The sequence below is a fragment of the Myotis myotis genome, unplaced genomic scaffold (assembly GCF_014108235.1).
Source record: "Myotis myotis isolate mMyoMyo1 unplaced genomic scaffold, mMyoMyo1.p scaffold_m19_p_15, whole genome shotgun sequence".
NCBI lineage: Eukaryota > Metazoa > Chordata > Mammalia > Chiroptera > Vespertilionidae > Myotis > Myotis myotis.
The window spans coordinates 41,525,988-41,542,049 of record NW_023416319.1 but is presented as its reverse complement, the minus strand read 5'-3'; the positions used below and the strand labels follow the sequence as shown (position 1 = coordinate 41,542,049).

Below are 16,062 nucleotides of genomic sequence, written 5' to 3'. Positions count from 1 at the left end.
TGGTGAGAAGCAGACCCGGGTGAAAGCTCCGCTGCCCGGTCCCCAGGCTGTGTCCCGGCACTCTCCGCTCTTCCCCTCCGTCTTACACAGCGGAGACCCTGCCACCCTCGGGAGCATATGCCGCTGGAACACAAGGCAGATGGTGCCCAGGACCGGCCATGGGTGTAGAGGAGTCAGCACTGACCTGGGATACGTGGAGGTCATCTGGTAAGGGACCTTCTGCCTGCGCCCATCCTGTTCCCCTGCTTTCTCAGCTCAGGGCCCAGCCTGACTCTAGAGACTTGTCCTCTACAAGGACACTGAGGGTGGTGGGAATTGCTGGCATTGGGAGGTGAGAGGTGCCTTCCTACAGGGCCAGCCCTGCCCAGACAATGCCAGTTGTCCCCAATAGCCAGAGAAGCTCCCGAGGTCATCCGTCAACAACGGATGCAGGGGTTTCCAACCCTGGCTCGACAATGAAGTCACCTGGACAGTAAATACCTGTATATCCACGCCGGGGCCTGCTCACAGGGGTCACTCAGGGATTCGTGTGTCTGAGGTGAGTGTGGGCATTAGTAGTTGGAAGTGTTCCCAAGTGATTCTAATGTGCAGCCAAGGGGGGAACTCCTGCCCTGGGAATCTGGACCTTCCCTAGGCCTGTGAGGCTGGGAGGGGCTCCCTGCTGTGCCCCACCCACCACTGTGCTTCCCCCACATCTCCCAGGAGTCCCAGGCTGGACACCGTAATATGCACGTGGAACAGGAGGCTCTGACAGGACCCTCTCTCTCAGTGTTACAAGGCAGCCTGGAGGGAGAGGCCAAGGGCTCCTAGCAGAGCCAGAGCTGCCAAGAGGAGCCACACCTGTCGTGGAAATTCTGAACCCCACAAAAGGCCACCTCCTCTAGGAAGCCCCCTGAGCACCAATTCATGGGGATCTTGCCCCTCTGAGTTCCTCCAGCCATGACTGACAGCCTGGTAACATAACAGACCAGCTCTGATGAGACAGTACCCTGCTAAAAAGCCTTCGCTAGCTCCTCATTGCCCTCAGGATAGAGTCCCAGTGCCCTACCCTAGTGTTCAAGACTCCCCCAAAAGCTGGCCACCACCTCCCAGTCACCCACCACTCCCCTTTGCATGTGTGGGAAAAGCCTGGCATCTCAGAGCCTACACAGACCCAGGTGCCTAATATGGTTGCTATGTAGATTTAATAATGCTGAGGATGTGCCCTGACCGGTGGCTCAATGGTTAGAGTGTCAGCCAGAGCACCGAAGGGTCATGGGATCGATTCCCATTCAAGGACATGTACCTGTTTGTAGGTTCAATCCCTGGACCTGGTTGGGGCACGTGCGGGAGGCATCCAGTCTATATGTCTCTCTCACGTTGATCGAGCTCTCTCTCTCTCTCTCTCCCTCCCCTCTTTTTCACTCTTCTAAAAATCAATGGAAAATATATTCTCTGGTGAGGATTAACAAATAGTAATAGTAATAATAATGTAGAGGATGTAAAATACATAGTACAGGAGCGGCACACAGAAAGTCCTTTAAAAAGTGCCAACTACCACCACCATCATCGTTAGCACTATCATTACTATGGTCATGATCACCATCACCATCATCATCACTATCACCATTATCATCAGCATCTACAGCATCACCACCATCATCATCATCATCATCATCATCATCATCACTATCGTTGAGGCCTTGTTTATTCTGGCCCTTACTCCTGGATTGCCCTTTACTCCTTTCTCATGTAGAAATGGTATAAGCGAGTATAAGTTCCACTCATTCTCCGTGGCCTAGCTCAAATGCAGCCTCGTCCATGAAGCTTCCCTGATACCTTCAGTCAAGGAGTGCTGGAAGCCTACCAGTGACCCCTGGCTGCCGTGCGTGCGTGTGTGTGTGTGTGTGTGTGTGTGTGTGTGTGTGTGTGTGTGTGTTTTCTCGCACCAAAACTACACGAGTTTCCAGCTCACCAGTCCCTTCTCACACACTCTCTACTTCCCTTCATCTCCCCTTAGCTATTTTCTGAGCAGCTTTCTGGGTAACCTGCCCCACAGCACAGATGATCAAACTGGGGACACTCAGGCACCTGAGAAAGTGCTTGGGTTGCCCACTCCTGTCTCCATGGCCCTCATCAGCTGCCTCATAATCTAATAGACCATGTCCCTTACCAACATTACTGTCCACCAAGCCGAAATCCACATTGCAATTCCTCTCCTTTCTTAGATGGTGGCACAGACCAGAGGCCACATCTGGGTTCAAGTCTGCATTCTGTCCCTCTCTGGCATGTGTCCTGGGTGGAGTCACTCCCTCTTTGGGAGCCGCAGTTTCCCCTCCATCCACAGGATGTGTGGGTGCAGGGCTGGAAGAGTTCAGAGTCCCTTTCGGACTCAAGCATTCTGAGTCTGACCGTAGGTTTGGGCCTTCTTGGCTCTCCCCCTTCTCCTCTATAGGTATTGTGTGGTGGGCTCTGCCCAGATCAGGCCTCCTCAACCCAGAAAGGTGCAACAGTCGCTCTTCTGTTCTGGAGGGGCTGGTGGGGCTGGGGACTGGGGCAGTTACCATGTGAGGCTTGCTCGGCCCCCTCTCCGCTGAGAGGCACAGAGCAAGGGCCCCTCAGCTCTGTTACCTTCAACTGAGAGCTCAGAGCTCTGGGCCCAAGAGCCCAAGGGGAGGGATATTTACGGTTTAATAATTGGCCTATTGATTCTCATTTATTTGCTGCCAACGGGGCTCACTGAGGAAGTGAAGGCGAAAAGGCTGTGTTTGTAAATAAGTCTCCAGTTGGCCCCATCACTCAGCCTGCTCTGAACAGGGAGGTGAGCTGGGTTAATATACTGCAGTGCCCTCTGCTTAGCCAAGCCCTGACATGAGCCCCAGGGACACCACACCAGCCGTTCAGGCCAAGCCATCGGGCCCTCCGGAGCCCAGGCCCCTTCAGAGTTGGCAATGAATCTCATACCAGGCTCTCTGTTCACTGTCTGCTTTGAAGGAAGATGAGCAGGGTTAGAGTGCTTGGACCAAGAGCCCACTTATCAGATGAGAACACTGATTTTTACAGAGATTGTATAGTTTATTGGAAGACACACTGCCAGGAAAGGGTGGGGAGGCAGGACTGAAACTTGGACAATTTCAAGGAGCTGACTCTACTAGTTAGCTACTGCTGTGTAATAAACCAGCCCCAAATTTAGTCGCTTAGAACACAACGGTTATTTCTCATGAGTCAGTGGGTCAGCTGGGCAGTTTGGCCGATCTTAACTAGGCTTGACTGATGAGGGCCTGGTCACATCGAGGTCTGTGCCGGAGGATCAGCTGGGACTGGCTGCTGAAGGTTGACCTGCGCTAGGACAGCTGGCTCTGCTCCATGTGTCCCTGGCGTCCCTCTAGCAGACTAGCCTGGGTTTGTTCTCGCAGAGGTGGCAGGAGTCCCAGAGTGGAAGTGGAAATGCCCGGGCACCTAAACCAGCCTCTGCTGGCATCACGTTTTCTACTACTGCCTGGGCCGGAGCAAGTCCGAGTGGGAAAGCAGAGCTTAACACCGCGGATACCGCTGAGGCCGTTAATGCAATCAGTCCACCACAATGACTCAAGCGCTTTGCACTTCCCGCTATTTCCAGGAATTCTGCTCTTCCCTCACAAAGAACGAAAGCCTCTAATGAACAGGAAATTCTGTTGCCTTTCCTCAAGTCTGGGTAGCAGGCTCAGCCCTTTAAAGAAACATGAGGCTTGATCTGGGTGGCACCAGCATGCAGAACTGAGACTTAAAGAGTTGGGCTTAAGACATGGAGAGATGTTCCAAGCACGGAGGCTGTCCCGCGATAGCAAAGGCTCCGTCGAGAGGTAGTGAGCTCCCTGTCGCCAGGAGTGTGTGAGCTCAGACAGGATGCTGACTGCATGGCTGCAGGAGAGATCTGCCTCCAATAAGACTGGATGCAGACCAGAGAAACTCCAGTCTCCCTTCCAGCTCCATAAATCCAGAAGCTTATAAAAGAGCGGGCCAATTACTGCAGACAAAGGCTGAGAAACGCTGCGATCCAACCGCTACCATCTCTCCCAGGCTGGCCCCAGGCATAGCGGGTCCCAAGGCAAGTCCATCAGAGAGCTGCTCTCTAGCAGAGAACATAAGAGCTCAAGAGATTCAGAAACCTCCTCTCCAGCCTCATGGCAAAGAAGGGGAGAGTGAAGCCCAGAGCAGAGAGCCCCAGCCAGCTCCAGAGAGGCAGCCTGGCAAAGCGAAGAGCGTGGGCTCTGGAGGCAGACACCCCGGTGGGGATTGACCTCGGGATTGACCCCAGGAGGACCCCAGGCCCTAATCTATAGAGGGGATAACACTGCCGTGCTGGGGGGCTGTGAGGGGTGCTGGGGGGCTGTGAGGGTTAATGAGGGAAGGTAAATGGAACAGAGACTCAGCAACTGTATTTTTTCTTTGCTTTGAGTCACAGCAGATAAAAGCAAGAGCTGATAGAAAATCCATGTTTCCTCGGCGTCCCTGCGGCTCCTTGTCCCTGCCTCTGCCCTGCTTGTCCAGAGGGGTCAGCTCGGACTTCTGGGTCTAGATGGGAGGACATGGAGTCCCCAAGGAAGGCAGGGCGGGGGGGGGGGCGCTGTTGTTCAGAATACCCCCCTCCACACCCCTCCATCCAATGGTCATAGAAGGGGTGGCTGACCAGCAGGCCCTGGACAGACTGGAACAATTCACCAGCCACCTGCCCCCTCCTTCTCTTCGGGCCTCCGGGAAGCGTCCTTTCTCTGTGGCAGGAACCTCATTAATGGAGAAAGAGGTGGGGAGGGGGAGGAGGGGCGGTCTATTGACAGCCTCTTCCACTTTCCGGAGCCCAGGGAGGTTTCTTAGATAATAATAGTAACAGAACCTCGCCTTCGAGCAGAGCCTCCTCTCCTGGAGCCTGCACAGCTCTCAGTGGAGCGGGCTCAGTGCAGAGCGGAGCTGTCCTGTGGCTGCTGGCATCTACTGACCCCAGCCACCTGACCAACCGACCCAAGCAAGGACTGATGGACACAGCGATTGTCCGGCTGTGTCAACCAGCTGGCTGACACGGCTATCTCACGACCACATGACTGACAAAGGGACAGGCCAACTAACTGGGTGACAGACACGGTGAGATCTGACTGACAGATTCAGGGGTCAGGCAACACATTGTTTGATTGACTGAAGACTGTCTCACTAACTCAGTGACAAAACACTGACTTAGAGACCAATTAATTGACCGATTGTCTAATAGACTCATGGGTTTCCTGCCTATCTATCTCACTGAGTCAGGACTGACAAACCTACCATCTAACTAGTCTGATTGACAGACTCATGTGTTTCCTGACTAAAGATTGTCTCACCAACTAACAGAGAATGTCTATCTGATAACCTGTTGCCCGAGGCTGTTTCATTACCGACTAACTCACTCATTGACATTATGATTGACCAGTAACTGACTGAATGACTTACCAACTGACCCGCTGATAACTGACTGCTTCATGCACTGACGGGCCTTTCCCACTAACCCTCACATCAACAGTTGGCAGACCCACCAAAAGATTGACAGTTGGGTTGACCTAGTAATAACTAACTGACTACCTGACTGCAGAGACTAACACATCGACTGCCTGACTGACAGCCCAATTCACTGGCTGATTGAAAGCAGATAGGCCCACTCAGCGGCAGCCGGCTGGCTCACCGGCCTGATGGACTGCCCCACTGTGTAACAGCTGTGGCTGCCTGGCTGACCTGTCGGCACTGACAGCTGGCTGGCGGGCGGACCACCAACACTGCAGCGGCCTGCTGCGCTGACCGCGGGCCCAGAGGGCCGACAGGCTTCCTGGCTGATGGAGGAAAACATTTTTAGGAATCCTTTTGGGTTCTTGGCTCATTTTCTTTCCTGACCCCTCATCTCCCAGCTCAGCTTTTTCACCTCAGGCTCTTTTTAATTTAATTTTTTAATTTTTTGTACACCTCATGTATACCAAGTAAAGTAGATACTGTACATGAAGCGCCTAAAGAATGAAATAAAATGAACACCTGTGTGCTGCCACGTAGATCAGAGCTGGAATAGCGGCCTTGCCGGCTGCTTCCTCCACAGCGAGCTACCTGGGGAGCTTCTGATGAACAACTGTGCCCCGGCTTCACCCCACCAGCTGCTAATCTAACTTAAGGGGGGCACAGGGGCCGGCATCAGTGCTTTTATTTTTTCCAGCTTTTTAAAGTATAATCTATATATAAAAAAACCTAATATGCAAATAGACTGAACATTGGACAACTGCACAACTGTTCACTATGACGTGCGCTGACCACCAGGGGATGCTCGGGGAACATGGCGGTGTCGGCCGTAGCAGGATGGTGCATCAGGTGAGCAGGGTGCCAGACCAAGGCGGGGCACTGGTTGCTGTCATCAGGGCAAGCCTCTGGTGGTTACTGAACATTCTTTGCTCCTGTGCACTGCAGTCCTGCCTGGCGCTTGCACCCGCTGCAGGCATCCGGCACCAATCCTGATGGCTCAGTGCCGTCAGTGGGTGCAAGCAGTGGCTGCCAGCCCTGATCACTCCTAAGGGCTTCTCCACCTCCCCCTGCTCCTGAGGGACAATCAGGGTAGCAGCCGCAGCTTGCATCCACTGATGGTGCCAGTCCCCTCACACCTGCTGCTGGCACCAGCTCAATTGCTCTGCGCCATCAGCGGTTGGGAGCAGGGCCCGCACTGTCAGCGTGTGGGAGTGGCAGCAGTGGAAATGAGGCTGCTGGCAGAGAGGGGACCAGAGAGCCGGAGTGGGAGGGGCTAGGTGGCAGCATGGAGGATGGGCTGAGACCTGCCCCTGTGCCCACGGCAGCCTCTCAGCCCCACAGTTCCTTTCAAGGTGCACAAATTCATGCACTGGGCCCCTAGTTGACATATAAAAATTATATACTGTATAGTTAAAGTGTACAATTTGATGTACATATACATTGTGAAATGATTACATAATCAGTATAATTAACACATATCACCTAACTTAGTTACCATTTTTGAGTGTGAAAACACTTAAGATCTACTCTCTAGGCAACTTTCAAATATGTAACACAGTGTTATTAGCTGTAGTCACCATGTGTACAGTAGACTCCAGACTCATTCATCCTGCACATCTAAAGCCTGTGCCCTATGACAGTCTCCCCATCTCCCTTCCTCAGCCTCTGGCAACCCCCATTCTACCCTCTGTTTCTATGAGTTCAACGTTTTTAGATTCCACGTATAAATGAGATCAGGCATTATTAGTCCTCCTGTGTATGACTTACTTTACTTAGCCTAATGTCCTCAACGGTCATCCATGTTGTTGCAAATGGCAAGATTTCCTTCTTTTAAAGGCAGAATGTATACTCACTGTATGTGTATGCCACTTCTTCTTATCCACTCATTTGTCAGCATTCACTTGGGTGATTGCATACCTTGACTATTGTGAATAATGCTGCAATGACAGGCGAGTGCAGATGTCTCTCAGCGATCCCGATTTCATTCTCATTTTGGATAAATACCCAGAAGTGGTCACTGGAACACAGGGCAGTTATGTTTTCCGTGTTTTGAGGAACCCCCACACTGTTCTCCATATTGGCTGCACCAGTTTACACTCTGGCACCAGTGCTTTCTCAAAGCCCTCGAAGGATTCTGTGTGGCAGGCTGCAAGAAGCCACCCATTGTCTTCACTATCAGAGAAGTGTAAACAAGGATCCCAGAACGCTGGTGAACCTTGAGCCCCTGGCAAGGGCCAGAGCTATGCACCAATAGTTTAGTCCAGACAATGGGGGCTCAAACTATTTCCTGACCCACGAGCCCATCTGCATGGGAATCTGCTTGTTAACAGGGCTCCGAGGTGACCATGTGCACCTTAACGTTGGCGAAGCCCTGCCTTCAGGGGTCCCTGCGTGCTCCTCCCTAAGTGCTCCCCGCTCCCCGGCCAGAGGAAAACACCGCCTCCAATCGGATTCACTCTCCTCTTGCCTTTCTCTGTGGCTTCACCTGCACCATCGGGTTTCGTTTGCTTGCTCCGGTTCTTTATATGCAGGTGCTCACTCTGCGTGTATTGTTCTGCATGTTATTGTCTGGATGTGCCCATGCGGTGCATAGCTACAGCCGCTTCATTTTTCACTGCTGTGTAGTAATCCAGCATGTGACCATGCAACCAAGTAGACACGCCGGAAAGGGCACGTGGGCTGTTTCCAGTGGTTGTTATTTGGGCTTGTTGTGTGGTGGGTTGTTGCTCGCTGCGACATTCATTCTTATCAGTTTCTCCTGGTGCACGCGTGAGCGTCTCTGTGGGACAGGTAGCCGCTGGATGCATATGTCCAGCTTGTCCGGTAACGTCAAACTGTTCCCAGGCGCACGTGGAGAAGGCCTGCTTCTCCCCTCCCTGTGCGCACCTGCCCCTCCTCTCCCGCCTCCTCTCCTCGCCTCCAGGGAGAGCAGCACAGACCTGACAGCCTCCTCAGTATCACTGTTTCCCACGCGAGGCACCTAGCTTCCTGGGGACAGGTGGGGAGTCGGGTGCCTGGGATTGTCTTTTACTCCCAGCCTCTTCTCACCCTTTCCCTTCTCTTCCGTCTCAGCAGACCAGACAGCGGGGAAGAGGCTTGTATGGGTTTTCTGGGGTTCAGCCCAGCCTCAGGCTGAGGGACTATCGAGGGTTCGGGAGACTTAGGGGCTGAGAAAAGGAAATGATGGTATTAGTCTCTTCCTCAGAAGAGAGAGAGAGAGAGAGAGAGAGAGAGAGAGAGAGAGAGAGAGAGAGAGAGAGAGAGAGAGTTACTGTAGAAATTGCCTCATGTGGCTATGGAGGCTGTGGTCCCACAATCTTCGTCTGTAAGCTGGAGAACCGGATGTCGGTGGTATATAATTCAGTCTGACCCCGAAGGCCTGACACCTGGGGACTGCTGATATAAGCCCCCAAGTCTGAAGGCCTGAGAGCCAGGAACGCCAATGTCCAAGGGTAGGAAAGGTGGATGTCTCAGCTCAAGAAAAAACATTATGAATCCCCACTGTCTCACCTTTTTGATCTACTTAGGCCCTCAATAGATTGGACGATGACGCCCCCATTGGTGAGGGTGGATCTGTACTCAGTCTGCTGATTTCAAATGCTAGTCTCTTCTGGGGACATCCTCACAGACTCACCCAGGAGTAGTGTTTGACCTGTGCATCCTCAGCCCAGTCAAGTGGACACATAAAATCAGCCATCACAAGCGTGTAATCACGAGAGGCTGTAACACACAAGCTTCATGGGGTGGTGCTGGGACAGGGCTGCAGAAGGGAAGTCCTTCCCAGCAGGAGGCCATCCCGAGCTTATGGCTTGGGGACCACAGTGCAGAGGGGAGGAGGACAGGGAACTCCTGGGGAGAAAAGGGGGGCTGGAGAGGGGGCTCACCTGTCCAGGGGATGTCATTCTATAGCACACAGGCAGGTTCTGGGTCAGAGGCAGCCCTAAGGGACAGAGCAGCTTTGGGGGGCCCTATGACCACAAGGCTCTATCTTATCAATGGCCAGAAGCTATGGGGTGAGGTTCTGTGGGGGAAGGCAAAGCTATTTAGGCAGCCATGAATAGTCAGACATCTGCTTACATATTTGAGCTATTTTTTAAACTATTGGATGTGTAGCAATGTGAGTTCAGCGCTGCCAGGCTTTTGAGCTAGCAGGTCTAAGGCTGCAGAGAAGAAAGACATAGCTGAGGGCCCAATACACGGGCGGCTCATTCATGTATATAACAGGGACTCCTGGGGACAGAGCACCAGCGAAGTCCTCTTTTAGTCTCGAACCCACAGCCCCTGGCAGGTTCAGGGTGGTTCTGAGGTGAGTCACAGGCCGGATAAGCCCCATTTGCATTGCGGTAGAAACAGTTTACAATAAGCAGCATGCACAGTATTCCCTCTGTTTTACTACAAACACTGCCATGCACCAAGCTCTGTGCTAGTTCCCTTGTTGCCTCCTGGGGCCTTGGAGCAGTGGGAGCCGCCCAAGGCTGCAGCAGAGCCCCTTCCCAGCAGCACCCTCCTCCCACTGCCCCACGGAACCCCACCTGGACCGCTCTCACTGATAACCCCGTCTCCTCAAGTGTTGTCCATGCAAATGCCCTTTCCAGAGGCATCGAAGTGGTGAAGGAACTTTGGAGCCAAATGTCAAATGATAGCAACATCAAGCATTCATTGATTGTGTATTTATTTATTTCAGAGAGGAAGGGAGAGGGAGAAAGAGAGATAGAAACATCATTGACGAAAGAGAATCATTGATTGGCTGCCTCATGCTCAACCCACACTGGGGATCTAACCCGCAACCGGGCATATTCCCTGACCGGGAATCGAACCACAACCTCCTGGTTCATAGGTTAACGCTCAACCAATGGATCTATGCCCGCCGGGCTCATGGAGCATTTATTAGGCAGCAGACACAGCATCAAGCATTTTCAACCTACTTATCTCCTTTGGTCTTCACAAGAAACATACTGGATTAGGTCATATTCTACGCATACACAAGAATACAGGGTGGGGCAAAAGTAGGTTTACAGTTGCGAGTGCACAAAACAGAGTTTATTCTTGTGTTACTTATTAATTGTTGCATTATTTTCCATACAAACAACTGTAAACCTACTCTTGCCCAGCCCTGTATGTGTATGTGTGTGTACCTGTACACAAAAGGTAGCATACTTTGCATACTGTTCTGCACCTTGGTTATTTTCTGTCAACAAAATGCTTGTAGATGATTCCATTTCATTACCTATTTAGCGTTTCAGTGTATGGTTGTACCAGAATTTAGCAAACAAACCTCTCTCGATGGACATTTAGATTTTTTCTGATATTCCTTGTACTTGGTTCATTTTGGGGGGAAGTTCCTAGAGGTTAAATTTCAGTGTCACTCAAGTAACTCAAGGAGTTGGAGCCACCCACCAGGTGGGGTTCAAGACTGTGATTCTTGGAGAAGGAGGAGGGGTTGAGAAAGGAGGGAGCAAGGGGCAGGAGGAGGGAGAGGAGTAGAGTGGGTGGAGGGTCCTCCCGGAGGCGGCGGCGGCGGGTGAAGCTGGGCCGGGCAGGGCTGTGGGCTGCAGGCCCAGCGATGTGCTGAGGCTGTGCTGGTGGGTGGAGCCAAGGAAACTGGTAGGACGCACAGGCCTTGTGTGTTTTTCCATCCTTCCCAAAGTCTGCTGCAAATTGCCCACCTCTCCCTGCACCTGCTCCCCCTCCGTGCCACCCCATTCCCCGCCTGGGAAAATCCAGTCAGAATTAATAAAAGCAGCAGATTGCTTGGAGACGAAGGGCGAGGGATGGAGACAGTTTGGGGGCCTGATATTTCCCTCATGTGCAATAATCTGGTGGTGAGGTCTAGAAACAAAACCCCTTTTGTGGCGCCTTTATTAATATTAGCTCCTAATGCATAATTACCTGGCAAGCCCAGGGGGCTGATGCCCGTGTCCCACCCCCACTGCTCTCCCCTTTGCTGGGCCACCTGCCCCAGGGGCCACAGGAGGGTGGAGGCACTGGAGAGGAGGCAGGCTGGCTCTTCCCACACAGGTGGGGCCACTCTGGGGTCTGGGCTGCTAAGCTCCGGTCTCCTGGGGAACTCGAGCATTTCCCTGCTCCGTGGAACCCCAGAGGGCCCAAATCCATGGAATCTGGGGGTTCAGGCCTAGGCTGGGGTTCTCCTGGAGGAGCCAGCGTCAGACACTGCCGAGGTGCCCCCCTTTCGGCTCTCTTGGCTGCTGAGGTGTCACCATGTGGCTGTGGGGCTGTGACCAGCACAGCTCCCCAGGGCAGCTGCCACCACATCCTCCTGACTCTGCGCACTAGAAACTCTCAGGCCTGGGACACAGCTGGAACCCCTGTGTCCTGTCCTCTCCCCGGGGAAGGAGGCTTGTCCCTCCAGGGCGGCGCCTCCGCTCACAGCAGTTGCTCTGCGGTGGGCGCTGGGTTGCCTTTGGCAAGATACTTGCCTTTTCTGACTTCAGTTTCCCCGGCTGGACAATAAGGGTGCCTCCTGGGGGTCCTCTCTTGCTGCTTCATATTGTCTGGTGCAGGTGTCGGGAGTCCCAGAGTTACTCCCCACCCTGCCCTGGAGAGACCACACACGCACAATCCTTTCTGCTCCTGCGTGATGCTGGCACAGGGAAACTGGGGGTCCCCGCAGATGGGAGGGTGGGTGCAGAGCCTCTTCCCTGCAGGCCCCATGGAGGTGGGGAAGGGGAGACAGGGAGGCAGCTGCAGGGCCTGTCCTCGGGACCCACCAGCTTCTCACCCCTCTGTCTCGCCTGCTCACTCTCCTCCTCTCCTTGGCCAGGCACGGAGACCAGGCCTGGAGTCTGGGGGAGGCGGGGGCACCGTCTAGCAGAGCTGTCCAGCGACACTTTCAATCTGCTGCCTCTGCCCCTCGTTCCGGAGCCGACGGCTCTGCTGCATCACCCTGGTGGTCAGAAGACGGGGGAGGGCAAGGGAGACCAGAAATACCAGAGAGAAATCAGCCTCTCTTAGGCACACCAGAGGCAGAATCGAGTAGTGATTACAGTAAATGAAGGTTCTGGAGCCAGACAGCCTGGGTTCAAATCCTGCTCTGCTGCCTGCCCGCTGTGTGACATTGGGCAAGGTACTTCACCGTTCTGATCCCTCGTTTCCTCTTCTATAGATGGGGACATGGACAGTGTCTGCCTGCGTCAGGACCAAGTGAGGTAATACACACACAGTGCTGGGCTCAGTGCCTGGCATGCAGGATACCTCTTCCCTTAAAAAACCTTCCCTCCTCAGTAAGACTGCATTGTTTGGCCGATATCTGATTCGTGTCTGCCTTCCCCCACCGGACACTAAGTTCCAGGAGGGCAGGAACTAGGCTGCTTCGTTGGGTTCCTTGCTGGTTTGGAGATCATGATGATGCAGCCCCAGTGCTGACACTCTAGGGATCTGTTCTTTCCACTTGCATCCTTGCCAGCCCTGTGCATGCCTGCCCATGACCTTGCCCACCCGATTATGCCTCTTCTAGGAAGCCTTCCCTGATGCTCTCATTTCGATACATCCTCCCCCGCCATGCTCTCCACAGCCCCCATAGTCAGTGTGGCTCCATCTTCCCCACCCAGAGCAAGCCCCCTGAGGCCAGGCGCTGCCTCCAGCTTTCCTGTCTCCCAGACTGGGCCCAGCCCAGGGGCTCCAGGTAAAGTTGGCCTCAGTCCTCTTTCATTTATTGGAGCCTCACAAGAACTCAGAAAAGAAGGCAAAGCAGACCCTAACCCCATGTGAATGGAACTGACACAGAGAGGTTGACTTGCTCAGTATCATACGGCTGCTGAGGGGATGGTCTGGGATTAGGACCCAGGACTCCAGACACCTGGCCTCTGTTTGCCTCTTCCCCCTCGGAGCTCACACTTTTGTTGGGGAAGACAGGACAAGGAACCATTCAGAAGACAGTGGCAGATAATCAGGTTACTGTGACGGTGTGGGCCTCTTGGGTACCTCTTCCAAACATGAGTGAGGAAAGCATGCAGGGGAGACAGCCACCTGAGCAGGGGCCCAGGTGAGTCCGGGGGGAGAAGGCCGGGCCTGGACTGCCAGAGGCCTTGAGTGCCAGGATGAGGCAGGGCTAGGCCCTCCCAGAGGCCTTAACAATGGCCCGAGTTTCCAGCCCATCTGCCCATGGCTGAGGCCAAGGAAATGGGGTACCCACAGGCTTCACCCCAAGCTGGGCCAGCTCCATCGTTAGCTGAGTTCCTGAGGACCTACTGTGTGCATCCCACCCAGCCCTCCGCAGCTTTCACCATGACAGCAATCAGATGTCAGAGGCCCAGCATGGGGAAGGGACTCGTGAAAGCCACCCAGCAAACCCAAGTCAAAGCCCTGAGATTGGGTCCACAGGAATCAGGAGGCTCTGTCCTTAGCTTCAAGATCATCTCAGGGTTCCCATCTGGACCTCCCCTCTCTAGGCAACCAGAACCCCAGATGCAAAGCTCCAAGCCTGCCCCCTCTGCAGCCCTAAGCCCAGATGGGCGTCTCAGACCCTTAGCCCCACTACAGGCCAGGCCACCTGCGGTTTGTGGCTGGACTAACAGGCAGCCCACACTGCCCCCTGGCTGAGCTGACCTAGATCAGCAGAAAATAAATCAGCCAAGTGCATCACCTGCTTCCCACCCTGTCCCCCATGCCCAGCAGCCCAGCCTGTGCCCCTTGCCCCTCAGCTCAGCAGGAGCAGGGAGGACAGAGAAGATGAAGCCCCCTGGGAGGGGGGAACCATGGACTGAAATGGGAGCCACACCTTCCCTGTCTCTCCCGTGGCCATGAAGCTGTCATTTAGTCTCATTTTGTCTGTACAGCAACCAAGAGGTGGGCATTATTGGCCCATTTTTCTGAGGATGAACCTAAGGCTCAGAGAGGTTAAGGGACTCATCCAAGCTTACACAGCAAGTAAGTGGCAAGCTTGATGCTGGTCTGCTGGCCCCCAGAGTGGGTGCTGGTTTCTTGTGCCTCTGCAGGTACTGGAGACCCTGCTCAGCTCCACTTCCTCCATGAGGCCTGGAGCCCTGGCCCCACAGAGACTAGGCCATGAGCACCTGCAGCCTTGCTTCTGTCTCCTGCTCTCCCCACACCCCACACTCACTCTGCCCAGCAGGCTAGGGTGGTGCCTAAGGGTTCAGGTTCTGACCTCCAACTGCCTGGTGTTGGGTCCTAGCTCCACCCCTTAGGAACGGATTTGGGCTGGTGACACGGTCCATTTTTTCATCTATAAAACGGGACTAATTGTAACAGCACCCACTTTCTGGGGTTGTTGCAAGGTGCCTGTGAGGTGACCTGTGACACACAGGAAGGGTGCTGCTTTGGGTGCGCTTCCCATGGTGGGAGCTGGCTTTAAAGCAAGATGACGGGTATCCAGGGCCTGCCCCTCAGCCACTTCCCCTTTTCTGCCCCCTCTAAGCTGAACTGCAACCTTCTTGCATCAGGGCTGCGAGCCCCCACAGACCAGCCCATGTTGAATATTCTGTCAGTTGGCACTTGCTGAGTGGGTAGGTGGGTGCTGCCTGCCTTCAGGGAGCAGGGAGAGATGTCCATGGCCAGACTGGGAGGGAGCCATGACCAGAGCCATTTCCTTCCTCCTTCCCCAGGTCTGAGGAGGGAGCCCCCAGTGGGCCGGTTGGGTGCTGCGTGAGGAATGTACAAAGGGCCTGGCAGGTGGTGTGAGCTCTGGGCCCAGTGCTGGGTGGGATGATTCTAGAAGCCCGCTGGGCTGCTTCCCAGTGAAGGCTGCCCCACAAACCCTCCAGCTGGGTTTGGGTGAGCAGGCGACTGATAGCAGGGCCAAGGCCCTCTACAGCGCTTCCGCAGATGGCTGACAATTACCCACCTGCATGCATCCCGTGTTGGGCTCCTTCCCACCTCCCTCGCAAGTAGCCCCCTCTATCCTGGACAGCTCAGACAGGATGAGAGGTCTTATCTAGCTCGATCTGAGGTCTGCTTCCTTGTACCTGCCTCCTTGGCTTTGTCAGGCCACCCTGGACATACACCCCTTCCTTCAGTTGGGGTAAGAGCTTGGGGTCTGGGCCCAAGTACATGGGTGTGACTCCTGGTTCTGACACTTTCTTCAGTCAGTTACTTCTCCTTTATGAGCCTCAGTTTTATGCTTTGCAAAATGGATATTTTTAAAAAGATTCTTCAAAGAATGTTTTAGGCCTAGGTCAGTGGTTCTCAACCTTCTGGCCCTTTATTTTTATTTTTATTTATTTATTTATTTTGCCTATGTTTCTGATCTGGGCACTACCGGGGGTACTTACTGCCCACACCAGTGAATCAAGACCAGCAGATTCTCTCTGAGAACTGGAGCACACCAGGACAATAGCTGTCAACCTTCTGGCCCTTTAAGTACAGGTCCTCATGTTGTGACCCAACCATAAAATTATTTTCGTTGCTACTTCATAACTGTAATGTTGCTACTGTTATGAATCGTAATATAAATGTCTGATATGCAGGATGGTCTTAGGCGACCCCTGTGAAAGGGTCGTTCGACCGCCAAAGGGGTCACGACCCACAGGTTGAGAACCCCTGGCCTAGGTGGTCCTCAATACCAGATTTCCTCCTCTACATATGAGAGGGAGTGGTGGC

General features: G+C 53.7%; 1 non-coding gene across 1 annotated transcript; it reads right to left on the bottom strand.

The window, feature by feature from the left end:
- Window positions 1-15,697: 15,697 nt before the first annotated feature.
- LOC118670429 lies at window positions 15,698-15,829 on the bottom strand. The gene has a single exon (XR_004972324.1). It is a non-coding gene; the product is annotated as a small nucleolar RNA SNORA3/SNORA45 family (small nucleolar RNA).
- Window positions 15,830-16,062: the final 233 nt, after the last annotated feature.